At 54.4% G+C, this 26,484-nt stretch overlaps 1 long non-coding RNA gene across 2 annotated transcripts in view; it reads right to left on the bottom strand.

Moving 5' to 3' along the window:
* Positions 1-16,996, bottom strand: part of LOC109501014 — a 48,842-nt gene extending 31,846 nt beyond the window's left edge. Inside the window, exons 1-3 of one of the 2 annotated variants that reach the window (XR_002743258.2) lie at positions 16,052-16,996; positions 15,445-15,783; positions 7,446-7,611 (exon numbers count right to left, since the gene is read on the bottom strand). This is a non-coding gene — a long non-coding RNA (uncharacterized LOC109501014). The remainder of the gene's footprint in view (positions 1-7,445; positions 7,612-15,444; positions 15,784-16,051) is intronic. The other variant, XR_002743257.2, reaches the window with a different exon arrangement.
* Between the last annotated feature and the right edge of the window lie 9,488 nt (positions 16,997-26,484).

The raw sequence follows: 26,484 nt of genomic DNA, 5'->3' as shown, positions 1-26,484 counted from the left end.
GCCAAGAAATTGCTGGCAGCCTCCAGAAACCAGGAAGAGGCATGAAACAGGTTCCTTCTAGAACCTTCAGAAGGGGCCAGCACCTTGACGTCCGACTTGTGGCCCCCAGAACAGCCGGAGAGGATGTTTCCGTTGTTTCAAGCCACGGAGCTTGTGACTCTGTGAATGCAGCCCGAGGAAGAAGCACTCAGCAAGGGCACATGACACCAGAGAGCCGAGATTGGAAAAGCCCTCCCCCCTGCACACGTCCTGCGTAATGACAGGGGACGCAGTCCTCCGGGGTTAAGACCTGGCAGCAGAGAGACCCTGGTCCATTTTCCTGCCCCACCTGTGTGACCCTGGGCCCGCTCCTGAGGCAGCCTCATCTGTCATTTCGGGCCATTAAGCCCTGCCCCACTTACCCAGAGTTGCTGAACTTGACTGTGCCCGTGATAGGGCTTCAGACGGAAAACTGACCATGGGAGTCAGGGGACCCTTGCGGAAGAGGACGGGAGTTAACTCTAAAAGCCAGTGTTTTCTCGGAGAAAGGAATCAACGTGAAGTCCACTCTCGAGGTCACCCCCACCCCCCACCCCCACCCACGCTGGTGGTGTCTTTGGAGCCGGGGAGGTGGTAACAGACAGGGCTCCACTCAAGCTCCACAGAAGGCACAGACGTGGGACCTTCCAAACGGGAACGTGTTTTCGGAAATCAGTCGATTTGAGTGCATCTGCATTCGCCAAACATTTGCTCTCTTCAAAGTGTTTGCCGGCACAGATTTCTGATTCGTAAATGTTGGTTCAATCTCCACGTTGTGATAGGGCTGCCCTTCCAAATCCCAGCCTGGATCATGTGGCTTCCTCGTAGCCCAACCCTGCTCTGCCCCGATAGGAAAGTCCGGTCTGGGCTCTCTACCCTCGCTCCGAGCTGTGTCCGTGCCTCTGTGGCCGTCCCCGGCCCGGATGCCTCTGTCCTGTTCCAGACCTGCCTAAGCCAACACCTCTTCAGGGAAATTTCCCGAGCCCCTCCCCCTTCCCCCCCCACCTTACGGTCTCTGAACAGCTGGTGCATTCTGCCACGAGCACCCCCACATCACAGCTTGCCTTTGCTCTAAATGAGGGGACTCCACCCATCTCCCTCATCTAAAAGGACCCTTTTTGGGGCGACTGGGTAGCGCAGTTGGTTAAGCGTCCGACTTCACCCGGGTCACGATCTCGCGGTCCGTCAGTTCGAGCCCCGCGTCGGGCTCTGGGCTGATGGCTCGGAGCCTGGAGCCTGTTTCCGATTCTGTGTCTCCCTCTCTCTCTGCCCCTCCCCCGTTCATGCTCTGTCTCTCTCTGTCCCAAAAATAAATAAACGTTGAAAAAAAAAAAAAGAATAAAAGGACCCGTTTTTGAGCAGTCAACAACCCGGAATCAAATCTCACTCCTGCTCTCACTGGCTGTGCACCTTGGACGAGACAGGTGACCTCCCTGAGCCGCGTCACGTCCGTCTTACAAGGTCCAAGCAGCCACAGTGTCCTGTAGAGACTCAGGACTGAACGTCAGGCTCGGAGCCCAGGGCTGGCACGTGTCAGCCCTTCCCGCCGCTCAACGTGTGCTGTTGTTACGGCTAAGTCACCTCTGCAGACGCCTTAATGCCCGTGGGTCCCCAGACCACCTCAGGTCTACGACCAAAGTCTTCGCAGCACTTGGCAAAATGAAAACGCCAAGAACAATGCACGCTGATTGGCTAATGAGTTAAAATTAATCAAATGAATTGATTAAAAATAACCGATTTCGAAAATTCTAGCATGAGGCTCTTCCTACTTTTTTTTTTTTTTTGAGATTTGATTTTTAAGTAATCTCCATACCCAACGTGGGGCTCGAACTCACAACCTAGAGATCGAGAGTCACGCGCTCTGCCGACTGAGCCGACCAGGCGTCGCCCTATTTTTCTTAGGGTTTATTGCACCGTGGTGGGAACACGGGGCGACTTCAAGTCTGGCAGTCTCACGCAAGTCTTCGATTAAACAAACTTCCTCGCCTCTGTCCATCAAAAGGTCGGCAAGTACGACCCCGCAGTGAAGCGGTTTCGAGGTAGGGTGTTGCGACGTTGCCCCATCTTTCTCCCCCGCCTCCCTCCTCCCCCCTCCCCTGGCACGCTCTTCCCGGGGAACCGTCCCAACTGCCTCTGCGCGCAGCCGGCTCCGCAGACCACGTGACGGCACCTGCTCAGCCACGGCTGTTTAGACGAGAGGAGCCCCCCCCCACCCCGCACCCCATCCAGGCCGCTGGGTTCCCCTCCTGGGAATCCGGGGCCCCGGCAGAAGGAGCGAGTTGGGAGGTCGGTCACACGGTTGCAGGGCTGAGGCTGCCGCTCTGGAGTGGGCGTTATTCGGCTATGTGCTCCAAGGAGCAGGAAGAGACGGCCGGGGGTGGGGGGGGGCAGGGGTGGGGGTGGGCACGGCCAGGTGGTGGGACGTGGCATTCCAGTTGGACAGGAAAGAAGGTGTCCCGGCCGCTGCTGCGGATCGTCCTGTGACCGTTTCTCCTCTGTGAAGCCAGGCTGCCCTGCTCGCTTTGGCCTCCGTGAAATGCTGATTCCTGATTACAAATCTCCCATCTTTTATCAAATACATGTGTTGATCTGTTTTTGTGCCCTTCTAAGCTCCAGGAGGACAGAGACCCAAGAGGTCCTGTTGGCACGGAGCAGGTGCTCGATGAAGCTTCTAGATGGATGAGAGGGCGATTACAAGCTGGCCGGGGGTGTCTGATTCTTGCCACCCCACACGCGCCAACAGCAGCCTGGGCGGGGAGGGCGGGGGAAGCCTCCTCTCTCAAGCTTTCAAGGAAAAATGAAGTGAGGGGTTCCAGAGACAAGCCAGAAGCCAGACGGGGTGGCTGCTTGAAGGCTTAGGGCGGGGCAGCCTCTGCTGAAGTCCCTTCTCATAAGGAGGGTCTGCCCCCAGGGAAGGGCCAGGAGAGAAAAGAGGCCCGGGGACAGCGGGGATGCTCTGTGCCCAGTGTGGGTACCCGCCCAAGGGACACAGACAAGAGCCTGGAGTTCACAGTCCAGGAGAGGTGAGTGGCCTGCGACACGGGGAATGAAGAACTAGGTAGTGCAGGGGGAGGACTGACAAGGAGGGGGAGGTAGACAGGGGAGGAGGAAGAGAGAGAGACAGAGACAGAGAGAATCCCAGGCAGGCTCCACACGGTCAGGGTACAGCCTGACTTGGGGCTTGATCTCAGGAACCGCGAGATCATGACCTGAGCTGAAATCAGGAGTCAGACGCAGGGGGGAGGCGAGGCGAGGGAGACCGCAGCAGGGTCTGTACCTGCACCTCGTTGAACCACAGGAGCAGACGCTCTTACACAGCTCTGCTTGCTTCTTCAGGGGGGATGCCTGACAGGCGAACGGGAAAGGTGTGGGGGCTTCCTACGGGGCAAGGTGGTCACTGCTTATAAATGTCTGAGGGTGACAGGATGTGCTCTGTCCGCCGGGGTCACACTCTACTGCCCATCGTCTACCCTGTGCTACCCTGGCTTAGCACGCGCTGCAAATACCCCAACGCTCCCCCCCCCCCCCCCCATCAAAAGACAGAATCCAAATGCCTCCAACGTGGGAGCCTCAGGAACTTGCTTCTAAGGAGCAGGGTAAATGCCAGAAGTGACACTGTGTGGTTTCTGAGCCAGGGCCATACGAGGAGGTACAGACAGACCCCCCTCCCCCCCAGCCAGCTCTTTCCTGAAACTCCCACTGAAGCCTGTGTCACCATGTAGGAATCCGGGCTCGCCGGGCCAGCCGTGCTGGAAAGACCACACAGAGATCCGAGGAGCCTCCCCATGTCCCCAGGCCGTGTGCGTCTTCCCAGCCTGGGTGCCAGACGTGTGAGCGAGGAAGCCTTCGAGATGATTCCAGCCCCAGCCACGGTCTGAATGCAATCTCACGGGAGGCCTCCGGCCAGAACCACCGACCTGAGCCCAGGCAGCCCTGGACTCGTGAGCAAAATAGAGAGGGCTCATGTTTGAAGCCGTGATCTGGAAGCATTTCGCGGAGAGCAAGCAATGCTCTCTAAACCTTGGTTTCCACGTCCGTAAAATGGGAACCATAGAAGCAACTACTTTATCGAGCCGTCGCTCCGATTAAATGAAACGGTCCCCGCAAAGTCCGTATTTAGCACAGGGTCTCCACCCAGAGGAAACCCCGAGGATACAAACGCTCTGATTATGACTCACTGTTACCATCATGGCCACTGCACGGAACAGAAACAAGGGCTCAGAAAGACCAACGCCGATTGTCCAGGAATCCCACGGGGCGTTAGATGCTCCACAGTCCGACCCTGAGAACAGCCTCAGATACAACGTGCGCGCTCCCGGCAGCGGCCGTGACCGTGATCACAATCTCGCCGGAAGAGCTGTCATTCCTATCTGGGAGGTGCTGGGTCCATGACCAGAAAAACAAGAGGGACTGAGGTCAGACGCCCAACACGTCTTCGTCTTTCTTCCTCAGCCCCTGCCTGCCTGGTTCCCACACGCTTGGCACCCGCTAAGGCTCCAGTCCCCTCTCGCATCGACAGTAAATAAGGTAGCGGCATCTATGAAACGTGCCAGCAGGCGGGTCCCTTCCTTCCCAAGCTGCAGTAACGTGCAGGCCTCCCAAGATTATTCGCCTAACGCGTGTGTTTACTAAGCGTGGGGGTGATAACCTGGGAAGGTCTGCAAACAATCCGTCCACGGTCGGCAGGGCCGTGACAGACGCATCTTACGAACGGGAACCGCACGTATATTTCTACCTGATAAAGCCTTGAAGGTTTTACTGTTTCGGAGTCAGCCGGCAGCTTCTCTGGCACCTGGGAGAAGCTACTAGATAAGGCGAGAAGCAGCCAGGGGAGCCGGGGAGCTCCCGAGGCTCGGCTGGGCTGGCGTCGGACAAGTCCCTTCCCACCCTGCACCCCTCGCTCAGCCACCAAGAGGTCTGCAGCGGCTCCTGGTGCTGAGCCAACTCTGTGCCCGGCGCCGGGGGGAGGGGAGGGCAGGGGAGCACACAGCTTCGAGGAGACAGACACGGACAGTGATGCCACAGGGCGCTTTGTGCCACACCCAGGTACGTCGAGGAGCTTTGAGCCAGGGTGACCGGCTTTCCTGGGACATTTGATGGGGCTTTTTGTGATACTCAGAGCTCCAGGGACCTCATCCTCCTTTGCTTCCATGACCAGATCCTGAGAGCTGTTCGGATTTGCTCCAATTTTTTTTTTTTTTGAGAGAGAGAGGGCACAAATGGGAGTGGCAGAGAGAGAGAGAGAGAGAGAAGGAGACACAGAATCTGAAGCGGGCTCCAGGCTCTGAGCAGTCAGCACACAGCCCAACGCACGGCTCGAACCCACAGACTGCGAGATCATGACCTGACCTGAAGTCAGACACTTAACCGACTGAGCCACCCAGGTGCCCCCCCCCCGCCCCAATATATTTTTTCTAAATTTTTAAATGTTTATTTATTTGTGTATGAGAGAGAGAGGGGAACAGAGAGAGAGGGGGCAGGTGAGACACAGAATCTGAAGCAGGCTCCAGGCTCTGAGCTGTCAGCATAGACCCCAGCATGGGGCTCAAACTCACGAACTTTGAGATCAAGACCCAAGCGGAAGCTGGATGCTCAACTGACTGAGCCACCCAGGTGTCCCAGTATTTTTTCACGTTTACTTATTTGTTTCGAGAAAGTGAGCGTGCGTGAGCAGGGGAGGGGCAGAGAAAGAGGGAGAGACAGAGAGAATCCCAAGCAGGCTCCGCACTGCCCGCACGTGGCCCGATGCGGGGCTCGAACCCATGAACCGTGAGATCGTGACCTGAGCCGAAATAAAGAGTCAGACGCTTAACTGACTGAGCCCCCCAGGCGCCCCGATTCGCTCCGGTTTTGCTCTCTTCCTGCATTAAACATCCACACCAGCCTCAGAAACGGAAGAAGTGGAGAAACGGCCAGAGATACAGATGTCACGCCCAGCCCCCTCCGACTCTGACTGCCCAGGACCTTGGCTCTCGCCCTGGCTTCCCAGACAAAAGGCACAGGAACAAGGAGAAAGCCACGTCCTCCGTGCCCGGTTGGTGGCAAGGCAGCGCGAGTACAAACTGTCCGTGGCCACGTGGATGCCTGCCAACACTGGGCGCTGGCCAGCCTCAGAGATCATGGCTGACTCCAGAATGATCTGATGTCCCGCTGGGCTACAAGCCCACTGTGCAACCTTGGGCCAGCAGCCTCTTGTCTCTGGACCTCGGTGTGCTGACCTATAAATAGGGCCAACGGGAGGGTGGAGTTGCATTCCTTCCTGGGCCCATGTTCCAGGGCACTGAACTCTCTAGCGCACGGCAGCTCTTCAAACTGCCCGGGATGCTTTGCCCTTGACATGATTTGGCAGTCGGCCTGTCCCAAGGAAGGCCCCTTGCCAGGGCCAGACTCCCCAGAAACAGCTAAAAATTTACCCACTGGCCTGTGGAACACGCTTGCTCTCTCTCTCCCTCTCTCTCTCCTCCCCTTAGCAATGAGACGGCGGAGGTGAAGACAGGTGAGGTAAGCCTAGGGACCCCTGGAACCTTCTTCCCCGTGTCCCCTCTGCCCCGCCGGGTCTGCGCCCATCACTGCCCTGCCGAGCACGAGGACTTCACAGCAAATGGTCGCAGCACCCAGCGCCACACGCTTCGGTTCCTGACACTGACTCCCTTTCCCGCCCATCGAGCCCGTCGCTGGGGGAAGCTCCGGGAAGCTGGCCGGCGAATGTCTGCCCTGGATCCTCTCAGCTGTGGATGTAGGTCCGGGAGCATTGTTTTTAGGCCAGGAGCAGTCTGAACGCTTCTGCAGAGGCGCAGGGAGACCCATGGCCCGGTGAAACAGGCTGGGACACTGCCCGCTCCATTTCCTGTTGGCCAGAGTCCACGATGGCCGGGCAGCGAGTGCCTGAGCCAGCGGCTCCCTCGCCTTCCCTCCGAGCCCCAGCAGGGTCACTGAAGCTGGGGTCTGGGCAGCAGGGGCCTGGAGAACCGCTCAGTAAATACAGACCAGTGGACACAGCGCAATCGAGAAAACGGCCTGGAGGTCACAGCCCGGACAGTCACGCTTACATCCACGCAGCACGTCTTCCCGAACATTTCACGTGTCTTCACTATGATGTGCAAGTTATGGAGGGAGCGTGACACCCTCACTCAAACACCTCCCGTGGCTCCCCATCACTTAGGAGACACGGAACACTCCTTAGCCTGGCGTTTCAGACCCACGCCCACCAGGCCGGGACTGATACACCTGCTTCCGTGGCCCGACGCTACAGCCCTCCGCCACCCCTGGTTCACCCACCCCCAGCGGTCCAGCGTCTGCAACGTCTGCTCGTGCTTCCCCTCCCCGAATGCCCTTCCGCCTCGCCGCGGCTTGGCGAATTGCCACTCATCTCTCAAGGCTGACGTCAGAGACCCACAACCTCCTCCGTCCAAACCCGTCTTTCCCACCTCTGCTCAGGCGCGCCGACCACTCTAACGAGCTACAGGTGGTTACACGACACGGTTCCCGACGGTCTCGGGGTCAGCTGAAGGCAAGGAACACCTTGTGTACCGTCATCCTCCCGCCTGCGGGGACTCTCCGTAAAGGCCTGGTCAGCGTACACAGAGCAGGAATCTGCAAGAGGACCAAAGCTGCGCGTGAAACCTCCCCCTCGTAGAAGATTCGAGAAGCGTCGACCGTGGGCAGGCAGGGCCCGGAAGGGTCCGAAGTTTTCGTGGCCTTCTGTGTGTTGACGCACTGCTGGGTAGGCTGTAGGCTTCAAGAGGACCCAAACTAGTGCCTCGTACTGACCACATAATCCCGCCTGCAAGACTCCTTGTATCTCGTGTGTCTCCACCCAGCTAGGCACTCAGCTTGCCTCGGAGGCAAATATTACAAGATGGTCCATCTCTCCCTCCTACTCACTCCGCCATCGATATTTCTGGGTCCGGTTTGCTGTGCTTCCCCCAGGCCCCAGGAGAGCCACTCTTCACACACAGCCCACGGCTCGTCTTCTCTGGTGGGAGAAGATAAAGGCCAGAGGAATACTGTCTAGGCCTCACCGTTCCATCCATAGGAAGGCCAGAGCAGGAGTCAGAGAGGAAACCAAGCCAGCTCTGCTCCTCTAGAACCCTTGTCTCTCTGGAGCATCACAGGGCCTAGAACGGAGCCTGCAGGTAGCTCTAGGTGTTCTGGGAGTGTTTGTGGAAGGAAGGGGAAGAGGGATGGCAGGACCGTTGGGATCGGTGGCCGCTGAGGGAACTTTCCAGCCCGAGGTGGGGGAGGAGGGAAATCTAGCCTATTTCTAGAAACTTCGTTGGAAAGAGATTTCTAGACCCGCTTTGATAACCCCGTCTGGTGATGAGTCACCCTAAAATACGGTGCCCAGTTAAAGGGCTGCTCCTAAAACGACTTGTACTCTGGGGGAAGGCCTTTGAGATCTGTCCCAGTGAGCTTAAGCGTATCCATCCCATGGGTTTACACAGTAGTGCTGGGGCAGAAAATGGCAGCTCCTCAGGGCTATTCCCCACCCTCCGAGCACCCCGCCTCGTCAGTCCCCGGCCCCTGAGGGCTCTCGCAGAGTGAGCTGTGTGGTTTTAGGAACGACACAGAAACCAGTGTGGCTAGCAGGGCAGAAGCGAAGGCCAGGAGGCAGGAGAGGCAGTCAGACCCAGGGCCAGCTGGTGGCAGGGCCCGGGACCTTCCCAAAGTTACTGGCCACCGCCCTCGGGGACACAGCAAGTAATGGAGAGCTCTGAACGGAAGGCAGTCATGAGCCTGGGGCCCCGCTGGAAAACAAACTGTGGAGGGCAGAGGGGAAGCAGAAAGGGTGGCCAGGAGACAGGAGGGTGGCCTGGGTGAAGCTGAGGAGAGCGGCCAGCACGGGAGGGGGCGCCACAGTCTGAGGACTTTGCAGCAGGAAAGGCCATCAGTGATCAGCCAGCCGTGACAACCAGCGGGTCTAGAATTTCGCTGTGGCCGAGACAAGAATTAAAAACACAGATTCTGGTTCTGACTCAACAGGTCTGCAACAGGGCTGGGGCGTCCGTACTTTAGTAAGCTCCCGGGGGCGTGCATGGAGGTGGTCCCCCAAGCCCACTGGGGAAAAACCCCTGCATGGCCCCGTCCTCGCACGGACAGCCCGGGAAGCCAAGGGAGGAACAGAGCGGGGCAGAGGCTCGTCCCCAGGCGCCCAGGTGAGACAGACAGAAGGCGGCCCCAATGGACGGGCCCCTGACTACCCCCCAGGGAGAGCCTGTATTCTGCTGCCATAGCCAAGTCTCCCAGATTTTGAATGGACTGCTGAAGAGCGGGGGGTGGGGAGGATGGGGTGCCATCCCAGGGCTCGGTTGGGCAGAACCAGAGGCGGGCCCGCCGATGGGAGGAGACGGTGCCAGGCCCAGGCAGACGGACAGCACAGCTCTCAAACTCCACAGCCACATTGCGGGGAGGGCCTGAGGACAACCGGCCCTTGGGTGGAAGCAGCATCAGCATCTACAGGGAATTTCGGGACCGAGGCGACACTGATCTTGTCAATAACACCGACCGAGGAGAGTCTCAACGTTTCCTTTTAGAAATCAAGTGTGCTGTTCCACCCCTGCCTTCTGGGTGGAGAATCCAGGGTCCCGACTTCCATTTCTGCCATTAGATTTTCACGTCGCAAAGCCAGGCTTACTTTTTTTAGAAGTTATTCAATAAAGCCCTCTCGGCACGTTAACGGCACTGTGTGCGTTCATAAATCATTTTCAGCGTGTGCGTTAGGCTCCCAAGACACATTCATTCTACTTAAAAATAAGAGACTTGTCAATGCTGATGATTAAAAAGAAGATGATTGTCGTTATCATCCACTTTCTGAATTAACAGCAACAGAGGATCCTCCGGCGGTCACGTCAAGGCCACTATGAACTGAAACAACGTAACCTGTGGCAGAATTAAGCAGCATGTTGGTCGGGATCTACGTTAGCAGAGAGAGGCTGAAAACCTGGGGTGACCGAAAAACCACAAGGCCCTAGACATTTATTTGCTTTTCTGCTGCAGAATACTGAGTGCGGCGTATATCAGCTCATCACAGATCATTAAGAAACTGAGCCAACTGGGAAGCCTGCGACCCTCTAAACACCACCACTGACCCTGTGATTCAAATTTCAGTAACAATCACAGAAGCGCGTAGCCTGGCAAATTACCAACACCCACCACTCTGTGCCCACCAGGAGGGTTTGTGAAGGTCTAGGCTCTGCCCCTGCGTAAAGGTGCCCCTGCCATCTGTGCTCGTCCTAAGCCACAGACAGACAGCAGGAAAACATCTGAAATTCTTTAGTGAATTTATTCTAGGATCCTTGGTGTGTAGATGGACATTCCATCATTTCCACGACCACGTCCTAAATTCTGTTCCTCGTAATCACAGAGCAAAAGTCGCAGACCTCAGGGGCGCCTGGGTGCCTCAGTCGGTTAAGCACCCGACTCGTGACTTCGGCTCAGGTCACGATTTCACAGTTCGGGAGTTCGAGCCCCGCATCTGGCTCTGCGCGGGCAGCAGGGAGCCTGCTTGGGATTCTGTCTCCCTCTCTCTCTCTGCCGTCCCTCGCTTGCTCTTTCTCCTTCTCTCTCAAAAAAATTAAATACAAATAAACTTAAAAAATTTTTTTCATAAAAAAGAAAACAATAAATAAGTCACAGACTTCCGTGCCCTCCTGCCTTATCCCCTGATGCCTCTGCATGGCTGCTTTGTGTTTTCTGCCATTTAATAGCTGTATGTACTAGAAATCTGGCCCAGAGCTGAAAACCCTGGGCATCTGTTCTCTCAAGGTTTGGGGGCAAGAGGTACCGACTCTATGGGTCTCATGGGGGCCATGCAATGCTATTTCTAAATCACCGAATCAAAAAATTGTGCTGGCTGCAGAGAGGTTTTGGTATCTTACAGATGACAGGTGAATCACAGTGGAGTTTTGCAACACATTGGGTCTCCTTTTTCTCGTTAATCACCTCTCACGACACTTGAAGCTCTTGGCAGATAAGCAGTTTAGTAATCCAGGGGAGGTAGAGGGAGGGTCCTGTTTGTTGAGAGGTCACTCGCATGACACAGGCAAGGCCGGCATCAGGGCTGGAAGGATTTTAAGCTGCGGTGGAAAAAAAGTAGCCTGGGTGTGGTTACTAGAACGTGAAGCCGGGTGACTTCGGTGACTCCCTTGCTGTCTGTACATCCGTGTGTCTGGAACCTCCCATCCTGGGTACGGATGACACTCATCCAGATCCGCTGGCCTATCAGCAAAGAACAGCAGCGGCTCTAGGAATGTGCGTCGACTTCCGCCAGCCGCTCGAAAAGCCTGTTATGATGGCACCTCTAGTCAGTGGCTCAAAAAGTTCTTCAAAACCTGCATTTCCCCCAACTTCCTGGAAGTTCTTAAAAGCTGCAGGTGAACCTTGAAATTCTGGTATCCGTTCCTCCCATTTCCCTCTGGCTGGTTCTTTCGGGAGGATTAACCCGTGTGGCAACTTGGAGAAGCAGTCACGCTGCTCTGAAAAGCTTGTTACATAACTGTGATTCTGAAGCCCTTTTAAGGGGTGCAGGCTAGCAACGCCTTCCGAAATGTCCCACGTGCCAGCTTGTGATCACTTCCCCCAGAACCCCAGGGTGACACGGGATCTCGAGGGGTTCTTTTAGCCTCCCCTGGAGGACTACCAATACTAACCCTTGTTGGGTGGCACTTGGCTTATTTCTGAATATCTTCGGAATCTAATACATCAGGCACAGAGGGACGAGAAATCCGACGTCCTAACAAAAATGCCGGTGAATTCAGAAATCTCTGCAGGAAAATCACCCCCCACCCCCCCGCCCAGGTCACCCACGTCAAACCGCCTAGAGGCTCTCTCGGTGCCATGGTGTTAGTTAGAAATTTGGAATGAAGGACCCAGTTTGGTTGCCAGGCACACTGCAGGGACAGCGGAAACGAGGTGTGGCACGGGTGACTTAATTTGAAATCCTCCCTGGTTCTGCCATTCACTAACTGCGCGGGTCTGAGCGACACGTTCCAGGTGACGCTCTCTCGAGCCCCGGGATCCTCATCTGGAACGGGAGGTTGGTGGCGTCTACAGAAGACAACTTGTTTAAGGACTGCTGGATCCCTTCCCCACCGTCTCCTGTCTCCTCCGCTACCCTCTGTATCTGCTGGTCACTGCGGCTTTGTCCGGAAAGCCGACCTCAGACAGCAGTGACTTCCAGGGTTGCAAGGAAACCCTCGCAGAGAACCCGGCAGAAATACCACTGCCAAATCCACGAACTTCTCACCACTTTTTCAGCTTCAGCTGAGTTCAAGGCTCTAATTAAAGCACTTTCCATTTTCAAAACAACTGCAAACTGTGATTACACACTTCCCCTCCCTACCTTCCAGGAACGGCCTGAGACGGAGGCAGAAGCTCCGAGTCCCCAGGACTTCAAGTTACACAGACAAAACGACATATTCTTCCTCCCCCAGCGACCCAGAGTATACAAAGGCTCCCGCGCCTCCTGCCACACGGACCCTGGAGAGGGTCACGGCTCACTCTAGGCTTTTCAGACGTGCACCAAGACGCTACCCTGCAAGGAACCCCGATCGGAGAGCTGGCATAATCGCCTTTCGGATGAAAGTCCCATCATCACACATTCGGAGCAGGGTCCCCACTTAGGGTAATAAACGGCATGTTTTATAATGACCGGTTCTCCTTACTGTTTATATGGATGTCTAATTGAAGATGTTACGTAACCTTAAAGTACGGAGCATTCCGGAGCTATTAATAACCGGCTGCATCCCAATCCGAGGACTCTTCAAGCTTAGAGTAGGAGAGATCACCTCCTACTAACACACACACACACACACACACACACACACACACATGCACGGAAACATACATACTCGCTGCAGGTGCCTGAACTGAGGCCTAGAGGACAGGAAGGATATGTCCAAAGTCACAGAGCCAATGAACAACAGAGTCAGGAACAAATCCCATGTTTCCTTGACTCTGGGGATGTTCCTTTCATCTGTGCCTCCCATAGATACCTCTGTCCATCCCTAATGTGGTAGAAAATCTCTGGCACTTGAACTGAGTTCTCAGGATGCTGGGCATGTCAGCTCCGAGCAAGACTTCAGGGTCTAGATCCCGGTTCAGAGACGGGATACCAACAAGGGAGAGCCTCGTTGTTATTATGCATTTGGGACACACGTCTGTCCCGTCATCCCAAAAGAAATCGAAGGCACCCAAAACATATCTATCTGCACATGAGGCCACTAGATGTATGGTGTGCATGAGCTCAGTTTTAGAGCTCTTCCAAAAAGAGGTAGGTTCGAGACAAACCCAAAACTGAAAAGGGAGAATTTATTCCTCATTGTACGTTTTCATGCTAGAGATGGGGAGCAAAAGAAAACAGGAAAGAACCGACAAATTATAAACTAAATTATCAGGAACGGGACTACTGTTTTTACTGTGAGTCCTGTGGTTTCAGATTTCACAGTGTAAAAACTGTTCTTTCGTAATTACATTAGCATTTTCACAAGTAACTCAACGAAGACTGTTTCTCTGCATTCATTTTTATTCAAAGCCTGACCAGTTAGCCATGAGGAGCCAAAGCACACAATGCTGGGACTGATACGCCCACAGGAGATGCTTTATTAGCTGCTCGCAGGCCCTGTGAGCTATTAGCATGTCGCAATGAAAGCTTTGCTCTGGTTTTATGAATTTCAAAGTCCCAAAACCCGGGAGCTTAGTTTCTGGGGAAAAGGTGAGACACATGCCCATTTCACTGGGGAGTCAGTACCACTTTAAAGGACCGTTAATCTACCTCTTTAAAAGACCTATGACAACCCCATTAAGGGCCCATAGGTCAAGTCGACGGATTTAGCTACAGGGTCTCAACATCCCTGTGACCCACCTTCTTTTGTCACAGTCCCTCTGTGTCCCTGCTTAGGGATAGACTGCACCCATCACTAATATAACCGTGTCCTCTTCCTGGAGATCAACAGCCTATTCAGTGCAGAACTATCAGTCCAAATGCATGTGGCTGATGAGCTCACACACCCTGGCTCAGGCCAGTAACCCGCTCTCCTCCCGCTCACAGAATTGTTTAGTTGGAAAGGAACGGAGAGGTCGTCCAGTCGGACTCTGGGAATCGGGAAACTGAGGTTCCCCGCTGCTAAGGGCTTTCCCTGCCCTGACACGAACACTGTCCGTGTCATGACAACCAAGCCTAACGCCTGGACACTCCATCGATTGACTAAGCCGCTCAGACCAGCACCAAAGGATTCCAAGTGGCTTCCCCTTCCAGGATCGACCTAAGTGCACTTAAGCAAACAGTGAAAAGTTACAAGCCTGAGAACTGGGGACAAGCAGAGAGAGCCCCATGTCTACCGTAAACCCCCCCATCCCCTTTTCTCCTAGGCTAGAAAGTGCGAAGTTCTGCTGAAAGGGAGGGTTGGCAAGCATGAGCCAGGATAAAATTTCTGACAGGGTCAGTTCCTGAACGGTGGCCATCTGGGATCAGCCCCAGCGCCTGTTAAATAACCATCTCCAAGACTTACACAACCAGGGGCGGGGAGCCTTGATCAGCCCTCACCCCACGGAAGGGTTTAGGTCACGGCTTCTGGGGCTGAGCATGTGCAGGCAGGCACAGCCTGAAAGGGGCTCAGGAGAGGAACCAAATACTGCCCTTGGCATCCTTGAAGAGGCCTGGGAGACACAGGACTGCAGAAAAGACAGCACCCCGGGGAACATTTTTATCCTCCCCCCCCCCCTTTTAACTAAGGGAAGTAACCTTCAGCTTGCAATTCACATTAGGGGCTAGCAGCCACGTGAGGGAGGAATGGACAAAAATGACATGCTACCGGCAATGTATTTCACCAGAGCAGATACTCACTGGCACAAGTATTTCCACACACATGCAAATGATTCCAGAAAGAGGCAGGTAGCAGAACTGGGACAAGAGTGTGTTTGCTACGAAACGGATCAGCTTGGTGGAGAAGCCGGTTTCCAATCCTGGTCTCTCACATGCTGGCCCTGTGACCTTGATTAAGTCATTCAACCTCTCTGGGCCTCAGTTTCCAAATCTGAGCCATGGAAGAAGGGGAACCGACTTACCCAGCTCGGCTTGGACACCCATTACGTAGTCACTATATAGGAGTCGTCTCCCTCCACCGATGAGTCTCCCCCCACCACCGATGAGTCTGAACCAAGATGCATATATCCCTATCTGGACCAAACAGGTCTCCCGCCTGCGTGACAAGCCCGCATCTGCCTCCCCGATGGCAGAGGAAAGCCCCGCGTCTCGAAGGCGCCGGGGCTGTTCAGCCTCCCGGGCAAGGTTTGAGGGTGGAGGAAATGGAGGGGTTCCATCGGAAGCCCCGCTGGCTTCCAGGCTATCGGTGGGGGCCGGGAAGGGGGCTCAGAGGCGGCCTCCCGGCCGGAAAGGGCTTTGTTCCCGAGGCGGAGGGCCTGGCTTACCGAGCAGCGCATCCGGAGGCGGGCGGGGGGCGCGCGGGGCACGCAGCAGAGCCACAGCCCGGCCCGGGCCCGAGGCGCCGGAGCCGAAGGAAGGCGAAGAGGAGGAGGAGGAGGAGGAAGAGGAGAAGAAGGAGGAGGCTGCCGCGGGCTCCTGCCTCATTCTCCCGGGCAGCGCTGACCCGCTGGCCGCCGCCGGCTGGGGCTGGCCGCCGGGCGCCGGACCCCGCGCGCGCCGCTCATGTCCCCGTCCGCCGCTGGCGAGGTGTGCGCGCAGCCGGGTCGTCTCCGGGCGGCGCCCCGGGGCTCCTCATGCCCCGCGCAGGGGCTCGGCGGGAGGATCTCGGGGAGGCAGCGCGGAGGGAAAGAGAGAAAGAGAGCGTGAGAGCGCGCAGAGCTGCACCCCGCCGGGGCCGGCGCCCCCGGCAGGACCGCGCCGCCCCACCCACCGTGCCGCTGCGCCCTGCGCTGTGCGCCCGGCGGGGCGCCGAGCCCCAGAAACTTTAGCACATGGCCGGGCCGCGGCCGCGGTGGCGGGAGCTGCCGGGCTCCGCGCGCGCCCACCCCCACTCCCTCCCCGCCCCAGCCCCGGCCTCCGAGCGCAGCTTACCGGCGGCGACGGTGACCGCGGCGGTGGGGCGCCCACCCGGCCGCGCGCAGAGCGGTGCGCACCGGCTGGGAAGGAGGAGGGGGCCGGCGGCGTCGGGGTCCCTGCGAGGGAGGGGCACCTGGGCGGTGGCGATCCGCGCCGGTTAAGGCATCCTGGGAGGGGGGCCGCGGGCGAGTCGGGGTCTGCGGCCGGGATGCGGGAGGGTCCGTGCGTCGCCGCCCGCGCCCCGCGGCGCGGCTGCTGACGGCGCGCGCGGGCTTCCCCGGCCGCGGGTCTGCGGAGCCAGCCCCGTTACCTAGCGACTCGCTCCGGGGAGCCCAAGCTGACGCGCGCCACGAACGGGGCTGCGGCAGCCGAAGGGAAGGGAGGGGAGGGGGAGCGTCGGGGAGGGGAGGGCGGGCGGCTGCGGCCGGAGCTCCTCCCTCCCACCGCCTCCCCCTCAGCGCTGGAGAGGGGGCCCCGGGGAAGACGTGGCCTCAGCCCGGCCGGGGCCGGTGGGGGCCGGTGGGGGCCGGCGCCGGGCGGGAAGCGGAGGGGGGAGGCACGGAGATGCTCCTTCCCCCTCACTGGGGACGCAGCAGCAGGTGGCGGCGGCGTGGCCGGCTGAGGCCCGGCGCCCACAGGCTCGCCGAGATGGGCCCGGCCCGGGCGGGAGCGCGGCGAGTGTGGCTGTGGGCGCGTGGGTGTGTGTGACACGCTCCCACCCACGTGGCGTACATGGGACCTGAGGACGCGAGTGAAGGAGGAGCCTCCTCCTTCCTTGGTCTCCCTCCCTCCCTCCTTCCTGGACATTCTGCTCCCTGCGATGACTGTCTTTCATCATGGAAGTACAGGTCGCTCTGCTCCCTGCTCTGAGCTCCTCCTACCTTCCGAGAACAGGAGGTCGCTGGCAGCTACGTGGAGATCAAACCTCCGCCACCATCTCCCCTCCCTGGCCCCACCTCATCTCCCCTGTCTCCTTGCCCGCCTCGTCAGGGGACTTTCCTGTTTCTGCATTGGGGGCCTCTTAGACTGGGGTTCACATTCAGGCCCTTTCAGTTGTATGATGCTCCTTGAGTTATTTAACGTCTTCACTAAAACGAAGTGCTTGTCCCCCAAAGTCCTAGCTAAGTACTAGCATCTAAGGTGTTCCGTGAATGTGCTCGGCATGTGTTTGCTGGAAGGTTTGCGGCCTGTCTCTTGAGCCTGTGGGACCTCACCAAAATACACCCCGGCACCCAGGAAACGGTGCTATGACATACGAAACATATGCTAGCAGCAGGGACCCCTGCTTTTACAGATGAGAGAGGTAACTTGCCCAAATCCACTGGGTGCTTCAAAGCAGAGCTGGGCCCGGAACGCAGGCTTCCTGGTTCCCAGGAACTCAATACCCCACCACCGCCCCCTCTTTAACACCTGAGAATAGCAACCACCTGCCAGGTCACCCACAGGACCAAGGTCATGGCCCTTTAACAAGCAGAGGATGGGCCCTGCAGCGGATGAGGGGGATCCTACCTACCCTAGAACAATCATTACCCCCCGCTGTGGGTCTCCAGGGTGCAGATCCCCTCCGTCAAGGGGCTCCGGGAAATAGCAGGGCCTGAGTTTTATTGGGCCAGTGACAGGATATGTCCTCCAGCCGCCATCATCATCATCATCATCCAGATGCCGTCACTCATATTGAAAAACCCTGCAAACACCACCAAACGGAAACCTGGGTCTTAAGAAACTGAGGTCAAAGGCAGCACTTTTCCGGGAAAACCACTTTGCATCTCAGCCCATGTGCAAGTGTTGAGATGTGGCATCTCCTAGTGAAATTGGAGGCAACGCTCTTTAATCCCCTGAGTCCCCAACCAGATTTTATGGTTGACGACAGCCAGCTAGCTGGCCTACAGGAAGGAACTCTAGGAGAGCTGGGTCCTGGGGCCATGGCGGCCGCTGGCTCCGCCCTCAGCACAGACTTCCCGAGGTGCAGGGGGAACCGATACCTCATTTGGTCAGAGAACCCAGTGCTAACAGCAAATGAAACCTCAGGGCTCGTTTTCCGCACACAACTGGTATCTGGGCCCTGCTCTTCCAGGAACCAAGGCAGCCCGTGGAGAAATGTGATTTGATGGGACACTCAACTCATTCACAGGACGCAAGGATTTGAAAAGTGCTAGCTTATGCTGTAGCCAAAGCCAGGGTGTTCCTTTGCGGCATGTGCGTGGGGGTGGGGCAAGGAGGCAGCGGGGAAGGCTTCCCCTACGTTGCCTTGTCATTCGTGAGCATCGAGATCAAGGAGGCCCGTGAGTCCCTAAGGCCACGTCTTTCCAAGATGTCCACCTGCAATGCGGTGGAGGAACGTGTCCCCAAGTTTGCAAGCGGCATCCATGCTGCTCGGCACTAGGGATGCAAAGATGTATCAGAGAAGCCCTCTGTCTTCCGGGTCCTCCTAGGGACAGTTATGGGGGAGGGGGGGAAACCCATGCAGACACTCCAGGTACCAAGTGCTTTGCCTACAAGAGCTCATTTTAACGTCACCAAAGCATGTAACGTAGGTCCGTTATCCCTTCCCGAGGGATGATTTAAAGGCTTACTTATGTGGGTTCCCTGAAGTTGCACAGGTGACAAACGATGGACTTGCGAGTTGCAGTCTGGTCTCCCTGACCCCAAAGCCCAGGGTCCTAGCCATTACCGTGTTTTGTTTGCCAGGCTAAAGGAAAATGGGGACGATGAAAATATAGAAAGTGCCTACCCGACTCCTGAGGATTACAAATGACACGTGCGTGTAAAGTCCCCAGGAGAACAGATCTCCCATCACACCTAGGGACAATGGGAGTTGCGATCCCTGCCAGCCTCAGCACTTTGCAGTGCCACTGCGAGCGACATAGTCCACCACCAGGGGCGCTGGATGTGAGGCAAGGCTTGGAGACCTGTAATGGGTGCATCGCACACACAGGAGGCCTGACTAGTTCACCCACACGCAAGTTTTCTCACCCCATTCAGTCATTCTTTTGTGCATTTGTTCATGTGATGAATGTGAACTGAGCACTTACTATGTGCCCAGCTCTCTGTTGGTTCTAAGCATTGAGCCAGAAACACGCCGTGGCCCCTGCCCTCATGTTGCTCACGGTCTAAGGCAGGGGGTGGGGAGAGACCAGCCAACAGGATGTGTAGCACGACCCGGGGTCAGTGCTGTGGTGCCTGCGGGCTGCGTGGTGGTGAGAGGGGCCCTTCCCTGGATTTCAGGGATCGGGGAGGACTTCCTGGTGGGGAATTTTCTAAGATGAGTGGGAGTCGAGTGGAAGGGAATGTGTAGGGGGAGGAGAACTGAGGTAGCGTGGAATGTTCCATGTACAGGGATGACACTTGGCAGGGGCCTGCAGGTGAATTGTGGGGCACTCCAGACCCTGAAAAATGAGACCCACTGAGCAAAGTCAAACCTAGTTGTAACTTAGAGAACAACTATGGGTAGGCCAGCCAGATAAGCCTTTGATGTGGGGGTGGGGGGAGTGGGGTCTAGGAGGGAGGAAGGAAGGAATTCCTTAGAAATGGTACAGGAAAGTCAGAAGCCAACCTCCTCTTTAAAAACGGGCCTCTCTGGGGCGCCTGGGTGGCTCAGTCGGTTAAGCGTCTGACTTCGGCTCAGGTCATGATCTCACAGTTCGTGAGTTCGAGGCCCACATCCGGCTCTGTGCTGATAGCTCAGAACCTAGATCCTGCTTCAAATTCCATGTCTCCCTCTCGTCTCTGCCCCTCCCCCTGCTCATACACACACACACACACACTTTCTCTCAAAAATAAATAAACATCTAAAAAATTGTTTTTAAATAAAAACGGGTATCTCTGGAATGCCTGGGTGGCTCGGTTGGTTGAGTATCAAACTCTTGATTTCCACTCGGGTCATGATCCCAGAGTTGTAGGATTGAGCCCCGAGATTCTCTCCCCTGCGCCCCCCCCCCCCCGCCTAAGCTTCTCTCCCCCAATTGCGGGCACGCTCTCTCTCTAGAGTAAAATTAAAATAATTAAAAATAAATAAATAAAAGTAGGTATCTTTGTCCATCAATGACTTCCTAGTTGTTTGCAGTGCTTTGCAGTTTTCCAGAACCTTCCACATCCCATGTCTCACTGGCCCTCATCACATGGAAGGGAGTTTGGTCAAGACAGTCCCTCAGCCTCAAAGCTGATAATTAGCAGACCCCACAACTTGAACCTGGGGTTTCCACGTGGCTGGTCTGGTCCCGATAACCCCTAATAATTTTATAGGACCAAGCATACCCACGTCCCGCAGTCCCTGTCACCTGACTGTGTTAGCATCTCCAGCTTCAAAGGAAGAAAATGCCAACCGCCTGGTCAGCAAGAGGCCTAGAGGGGGGATTTTCTGGGCTCATGCGGAGGGGCTGTGGCCTCTGGGCTGAGCGACAGCGTGAACCATCTGCATTCTGCTAACAGGACCGCCTGGGTGAGGGACAGAGCCTTGGTGGGGAGGGGAGGGTGACACAAAGGACAGGTAGAATGCAATGAAGAAGACTCCAGGACCATTTTTGTGGAGGAAAGGAGGCTTTGGGGTCTGAAATCTTCCTTTGCGACACCCACGTTAAGGTGGTTATCAAAATAAGATAATTCAGGCGAGCACACTCAGAAGGGGGTGGGAGACTTGGCCAGGACAAGCTGACGACAGACGAGAGAACGCGAGACGAGGAGACAGATAACTCAGAAAGAGGGTGTCGTCAGTTTGCAGAAGCTGAAGCGTTTCCTGAATCAAGACGGTTTCATCAGCGCTTAGGTGTGGCCCCAGAAGGTTGATCTAGGCTGCCGGGGAGCCGGGGGCTTTTTCGGGACAAAAGAGAGTAACGCTTAGGAGAGCAACGATCGGCGAAATCCGGCTCGCTGGCTACTTTGGTCAGCCAACTTCTGCCTGAACACAGCCTGCCTGTTCATTCACGTATTGTCTACGGCGCTTTCCTGCTATAAGGGCAGAGTTGAGTATCTATTACGGAGACTGTATGGCTTACTAAGCCTGAAGTGTTTAGGGTCGGGCCTCGGCAGAACAGCTTGCCAACCCCTGAATTAGAGCAACCCAAATTCCAAACGGGCTGCCTCATTAGGTGGCGAGTTCCCCATCACTTGTAGTCTTCAAGCAGAAGCTGAAGTCCTGCGGGGCGCCTGGGTGGCTGTCGGTTAAGCGTCTGACTTTGGCTCGGGTCGTGATCTCACTCACGGTTTGTGAGTTCGAGCCCCGCGTCAAGCTCTGTGCTGACAGCTCGGAGCCTGGAACCTGCTTGGGATTCTGTGTCTCCCTCTCTCTCTGCCCCTACCCCGCTCACACTCTGTCTCTCTCTCCCTCAAAAAATAAATAAACATTAAAAAAAACCAAAAAACTGAAGTGCTGCTAAGCAGTGATGTTGCAAAGTGCCCAGGTGACCTTTAAAGTCCTTTGGAGACGGTAAGAGTCCGGGAGTTAATGACTCAAATGATTCAATTAATTATTCAAATTTCTGCGTTGCCTGCCAGTCAAGATAGTCCAACTATGGCTAACTAATCTGTCTGCAGAACAGCCTCAGCAGGATCTCAGGTGTGTAGGGTTTTGCCCCCAGAACCTTAAGTCCATCAAAGAGAGTGATAGCTTTCTCAGCCTGTTTAAAGCTTTTTTTTTTTTCAACGTTTATTTATTTTTGGGACAGAGAGAGACAGAGCATGAACGGGGGAGGGTCAGAGAGAGAGGGAGACACAGAATTGGAAACAGGCTCCAGGCTCTGAGCCGTCAGCCCAGAGCCTGACACGGGGCTCGAACTCACGGACCGCAAGATCGTGACCTGGCTGAAGTCGGACGCTTAACCGACTGCGCCACCCAGGCGCCCCTCAGCCTGTTTAATAGGAGATGGAAAATGTGCAAATTCAGGCAATCCCATATCCAACGAACATCTGCTGGAAATCTTTTTTTAAAAAAAAAGTTTATTTATTTATTTGTTTATTTATTTATTTATTTAGAGCTCATGAGCGAGAGCAGGGGGAGGGGCAGAAAGAGAGGAAGAGAAAGAGAATCCCAGGCGGTGACAGTGCGCGGAGCAGGATGTGAAGCTCAAACTCACGAAGTGCGAGATCATGACCTGAGCCCAAATCAAGAGTCGGATGCTTAACCACCTGAGCCAGCCAGGGGCCCCTGCTGGAATCCTTACACCCAGGCCCCATCCACCGGGAAAGACACGCTCGCGTGCAAACTCGCTGATGAATGACCTCGAGGATTGTTTCCAGGCTGCTAGCGTGCCACGAGGCTCACACGTGACTGTGTGTTTCAAGGATTCGGTATAAGCTAACTTAGCTTCATTAGGCTTGTGTTGGGGTCTCCGGGGACATCATTCAGCAAACTCAGTGCCAGACCTTGAACTGGGCAGAACACCTGCCCTTGAAGAGCTGGTCGCCTAGGCACCGGCTTGCTTGGCCAGAATGTGATGAGAACTCGGTAGATCCCAAAGGCAGGGAGAGACTTACTCAGCCAGGTGCATTTATCCAGCAAAAGCAACATTGCTGCTCAGCGCCGTTAGCAGAAATTTGCTTTCTTTCCAAGTGAGATTGCAAAGAAAAGCAAAATGGTCTCTTTAAAGAAAAAAAGGAAGGTCCGTGGCCATTTCTCCGTCTTTTCTTTTGCCTCACGCAGGCTGGGTAGGAACGGGTTCGGTTTCCCCACCCCAGACCATCTTGCAAGCACCGTCATGGAAACAAAGGAAAATGTTCCCATGCAGGAATCCACGGCGTGCGTGCAGAAGCAAAGACCTTCCGACCAGAAAAGGAGAATGTCCCCTTATGAGTAGCACCAGCAAGGCCAAGTTGAGGAAATGCTGTCCCTAGTGTCTGCACGAAGGACTGCGTCCCTGATCCTAGGTGGCCTGGTCCAGTTCACGCCATGGTGAATTCCAGGCACGGATTTTCCTAAAGCCACCATGGCTTCGGGTTTTTACATTTCATATTGTTCTTGCTGCTGCTTTTGTTTCCAGATGACAGATAATCAAGGTATTTGGTTGCAGGCCCGCCCTTGGCCGAAATCCCCAGCTGATGGACACCCCTAAGAGCTTCTCTCCCGAGAAGCATTCAGGCCCTGACGCATCTGTTCTCAGACACTTCATCATGCTCAAAACCCATTTCAACCACAGTTATGCTAGCTCTCCAGCTAGAGGAAGTCTTGATGTCGTCTGTGTTTACACAGAATTTCAGAAGAACGTACAGAATGCCGGGGACCTCCACCTGGCAATGCACGAAGCAGTGCTGTGCCAAACGTTCTAAATGTTCCCTGCCTTCGGGGGCATCCCCGAAGCCGGTTACTGCTAGGCCTTCCCTCCCACTCGTGATGTGCGATACGGACCCTCTAATGTCAGTGCTTACGCCTCCGTCTAAGACTCTCTTCCAAACCACAGAGCGCCTGACTCTTAAACGTTGGTTTATTTTTGTCATCGCTCTCAGCCATAGCTTGGACGGTGTTTAATTCTTAAACGAGGGTTAATCCTTGTGTGTGTGTGTGTGTGTGTGTGTGTGTGTGTGTGCGCGTGTGTCTGTGTGTGTGTGCCTGTGTGTTTTAACAACAACTTACGATGCAGGGGGGCAAGGGAATGATAGCCGGGTCCCCAGTTAATTACACATGAAATGATTCCTAGATACTTTCTTGATAATCACCAGGTGTCAGCGTGCTTGGTTTCAGCTCCCAAAGGTAAAAATTGGGAAGTATTGTTAAATTAATGGCTCTGTGTACGTTCAGGTACAGATTGCCTTCTTCCAAGGATTAACATTAATGTAGTAATTCAGCTCTGCCGAGGAGATCTTCCTATAAAATAGACGTTTCCCTAAAACTGTTGAACATGCAAAGGTGGCTGACGTCAGTCATTCCTCCTTAGCCTCAACTATCCATAATGTCAACTGCTCTAAAAACAGGAGAATATTCTCTGATGAAGGGGAAGCCATGGCAATGAAAAGATAACGTGCCACAAAACTGATCTACAATCAGAGACCGTTTCTGGAACCCGCCCCCCCAAACACACAGCCAGTTATCCGTGTCATCTGCTGACATTAAACAGACTGTCACACTGTCGCCTCCGTCACGTGTAAGGAGTGAGGCTCCTGACTGCAAAGGAGACAAAAGTTTCCCCTCCTCGTCTTTCCAATCAAGGTCCTCGCTAAGACTTTCATTTGTTCCAGCAAATTGGCCAGAGGCTGATTTGCCTCTTGAGACTCCGCATAGAATCAAGTCCAGTTCGAGGAAGCCGGCTTCCCCGCACTTGGGAATTCTCTAAACAAATAAGTGAATAAAGAGGGAGAGGCTTTGGGTTGCTTGTGAAAAATAACATCTCCTAAAACAGGTGCATGTGGAATTGTTAGGGGGGTTACGTTAATAAACCATCCAGGAAAATGTCCAAAGATGGTTCATGGAGTTACGAAGACTTTACATAAGAATATCAGGGATACGAATCTCGGCGATAATGTCTTCATCATCGTCACCGTCATTGGTGACCTTACTCTGTGCCCGGCACTTTCACGTACATTATTTCCACCTAAAATATACAGAAACACTGCAAGTACATACCTTTACTCCCATTTTACTGACGAAGGAGCAAAGTCCCCCAAAAGCCCAAGGCTCTTTTTAATCTTCAAAAATCTGAACTTCGCTGATGAATATTTCAAACCGTTAGAACTCATTAACTTAAAGGTAGTCATAAAACATATTTATGTCTGACCAGCCAGAGCCTATAGCTAAGAAAATGCAATGCACTCTGTCACATCAGGGAACATAAATGCAGAACTTTCAAGAACTAATCTCTCCCCTTTCAGAGTAACGCAACAAACAGTGGCTGAGAGACTTTCCTCGTTGCCTCCGAAACAGCTATTATTTTAAACCACTGTTATCTTCAGAGTTTACTGGTTCAAAACACTTAGTTACTGCCCATACTTTCCAACAAAGAACAAAAAAAAAAAAACACGTTCTTTCGCCTCCTATTGGTTTTCTCTAAACCATTAAGGTTTAAATATCAGCAACCTTGTTAAAACATCATTGTCATCCGCTACGTTTTTAGAGATCGTGGAATATACAAGTCCAGAGTGTACCCTTCTGTTAGCTTCCAACCTACTTCGATCTTCTTGGGTCCTCTCAAGGATCACTCTAACTGCATCCTCTAGCAGCTCTTAAGTGAACAGAACAAGCCCCACTGCTGGCTTGGGTAGAATGGAAAAGGTAGATGGAAGTGTAGTCAGTACGAATGATGATGATTTCCCCATTTCCTAATCACATTGTTGCCTGTGTGTGTGTGTGTGTGTGTGTGTGTGTGTGTGTGAGTGTGGATGTGCTTACTCAAATTGGAGGAGAAGTTATAAAAGAAAGAGAGATGTTAACAGTCGTGCAGAAAGCGGCAGGAAGTGATGGGTCTTTCGTGATGACTTTGAGCTAATACTCCTCCCAGGGAAGGCGGAACAACAAAAAAAGAGAAAGCACTAATACAGCAAAATCTGGCCCACGGAGTGAAAATCTGTTGGATCAGCCGAGGTTTTCTGGCAAAGCAGGACAGAATATATGTTTACCCTGTTAATGTTAAGTATTACGAGAGAGTGACTAATAGCCGAAGGTTATAATCTGCATTGGGGGTTAAGTATGATGGAACAGGAATAAAGAAAATGCACACTTATGTTTTTTGCCGCAACTTGGGAAAAGGCTGCCTTGAAGAACCAGCACAACGTTGCCCTTCTCCCCACTGTCCCATGACCCAAGACAAACTAATTAATAAGTATCATAAACCCGACCATAGTCCCGGACCCAGAGTTTCTTTGGTGCTGTGTTTTTGAGAATCACATACAGTCAGGGCCAACCAAGGAACTGAGGGGTTTAAGGCATCTAGAGATTTTTTTTATCTACCAAGCCTGAGAGGTGGTTCGTGCATTACCCTCCCTTCCAGAGAAGAAAGCCAAGTATCAGAGATAGCAAGAACATACCTCAAGCCATTCGTTATCCATTGCTTCGTGACAAATGACCCCCATCACTCAATGACTTAAAACAGCACACGCGTATTATTCCACGGTTATGGTGGGTCAGAAGTATGGGCATGGTTTAGCCGGACCCTCCACTTTATGGTGGCTCACAAAGCTGCAATCAACCTGTCAACCAGGCTGGGGGTCTCATCTGAAGGCTCAACTGGGGGAATACCCACCCTAAGCTTTTTCTCACATTGCTGTTGGCAGAATTTAGTTCCTTGAGAGAAGCTAGACCAAAGGCCTAACTTCTTTTTTTTTTTTTAAATTTTTTTTTCAACGTTTATTTATTTTTGGGACAGAGAGAGACAGAGCATGAACGGGGGAGGGGCAGAGAGAGAGGGAGACACAGAATCGGAAACAGGCTCCAGGCTCCGAGCCATCAGCCCAGAGCCCGACGCGGGGCTCGAACTCACGGACCGCGAGATCATGACCTGGCTGAAGTCGGATGCTTAACCGACTGCGCC

Source organism: Felis catus, chromosome B3, assembly GCF_018350175.1.
Source record: "Felis catus isolate Fca126 chromosome B3, F.catus_Fca126_mat1.0, whole genome shotgun sequence".
NCBI classification, from domain to species: Eukaryota; Metazoa; Chordata; class Mammalia; order Carnivora; family Felidae; genus Felis; species Felis catus.
This window is presented reverse-complemented; position numbering and strand designations above follow the sequence as displayed.